This window comes from Pundamilia nyererei, unplaced genomic scaffold, assembly GCF_000239375.1.
Source record: "Pundamilia nyererei isolate P.nyererei 1_Seehausen unplaced genomic scaffold, PunNye1.0 scaffold00007, whole genome shotgun sequence".
NCBI classification, from domain to species: Eukaryota; Metazoa; Chordata; class Actinopteri; order Cichliformes; family Cichlidae; genus Pundamilia; species Pundamilia nyererei.
The window spans coordinates 3,134,405-3,136,558 of NW_005187408.1; positions in this window are offsets into that span (position 1 = coordinate 3,134,405).

Here is a 2,154-nt window from a genome sequence, read left to right on the forward strand (position 1 = left end):
GGCTGGATACTCAGCTGACTATACCTGTCTTCTGCATGTAGCAAAAGTGTTTACTAGTATAAGGCTGTAGAATTTCAATTTACAAAGAAGTTACCAAAACTGTTAATACGTCCATGAACCACTGAGCAAGGCATATTACTTGATAGATGCTATTAGGAATGCTTTCAAAAGGGATCAACAGCATAGATACAGTGGATATCATTCAAAGAACAATGCTTTCAAGCAGGATGTAAACATTTTTATTTCTGCTGTTAATATGTTGTTATTATTATGATTGTTGTAATTTGACAAAATTAAATGTTCACACTTCAGATGTTTTGGTAAATCAAATTTTTTATTTAACTGGTCAATCGTAATTTTTTATGGGTAAGATGTTATAATAACCTGGTTCACTCAGTGACTCTGTCTCCTAAAAATCTTTAATTCAGTTCAATTCAATTCAATGGTATTTACATATAAATGGATTGAACTGAACTGAATTATAGAAAAAAAAACCAACAATCCCCTATGAGCAAGCACGTGGCGGCAGTAGGGAGGAAAAACTACCTTTTAAAAGGTTCAGGGAGGGGCGGCCATCTGCTGTGGCCGGTTTGGGGGGGTGGAGCCGATGAAAACTTTGTACACAACAAAATATTTAAGCAAATATGCTTAAAATGCATGTTTAGGCACTTTAAGTAACTGTTAATATTTTGTTGTATATTACTGTGAAGTCAATTAAGTGAATGGTCTCAAAAACCAGTTGCACTTCTTTTTCTTTTTTAGTTTTTCTTCTGGCATGTTGTCATCTCGGGCCTCTGGATTTTCTCGTTTGGTAGAACTGGCCTCCTCTTTTTCTTGCTGATTCTCCTGGAGTGTCTCGGCTTGGGCTGGAGAATTTTCTGGATTGTTAACGCTGGCCTCTTTTTCTGAACTTGACTGATGTGTTGTCTCTATTTGGCTTTGAGTTTGGCTTTGAGTTTGGCGTACTCACAGTGGGTTCTTTGTTCCTGTTCTTTGCGCTTTGCAACTTCCTCTTCTAGAGTTTTCTGAGTTTTGAGGATTTTCTCACGGAGTTGTTCGATCTCTTCCTGCTGTTTTTTACTTGGGCCTCCAAATCAGCTACTCGAACGGTTTTCATGTCTGTAGAGTCTGTGTGTGGAACTTCTGTAATTTGTGTTGAAGCGTCCACACTCAGCTCTGCAGCTGTCACAGCTGTGTTGTCGTCTTTAACAGGAGCTGCATTCACCACAGGGGTGAACTTCTCCTCGGGTCTGTTTCTGCAAGCCTGTTCCAGTTGTTGTTGGAGCTCAAGAATGTTTTTTTCAGCATTTTCTCTGCAGCACTTTAGCTGCAGGCGAAGCCAATCATTCTGTGTTTTAGGTTTGTGGTTTGCAGCTGTCATTTTGTAAAGATTGGTTTTACACATGTGCTGAGCCTCCTGCAGGAGGAATCTAAGCGCACCCACTTCATCAGTCTCATTATATGGACGTCTGCCATCATTTGGTATTAAGTGAGGATTAGGCTGTGGTTGAGATGGCCCATCATTGGTTCTAAGGTCATGATTAGGCTGATGTTGCAGAGGCCCTTGATTCGGTAAAAACTATGGATTGCGCCAATGTTGCCCAGGCCCATTATTGGGTTTAAAGTGGGCATTGGACTGATTGGGTCTAGGGCTTCTGGCTCTGGGGTTTGGTTTTGCATTTTTCTGCATTTTCTTCTTATTTTCACCCTTTGGCTTGGCAGCGTCAGATGGAATCACCTCATTTGGTGCCCGGTTTTTCCCTCTTAGGTTTGGGTTTGCTGCATCGCTCTTGAGTTAGGGCGGACAGCGGCCAATGAGGTCCCTTCCTGGGGATCAAGGTTTTGCTGCATACATTGCATTCTTCTTGTCTTTGGTCTTACAATGTCCAATAAAGTGTCTTCTATTCGATCAGGGTTTGGGTTTCGTTGCATACACTGAACATTTCAAATCTTTTTCCTAAAAGTTGGCTCGTGTGTGTAGCCTGTCTTGTTAATGATTTTACTGAGTGGGTTGAGGCCAATGAAAAACAGCAGTTGGAACAGAACATCTCCTCGGTAGATCCTGCAGTTGATGGCGACTGTTCTCCTGGCGTTAAATTAGCCTCTAGTGTTGTTCCCTGCACCCCCCACTGATTTTGTGATGAAGGTTCTTTC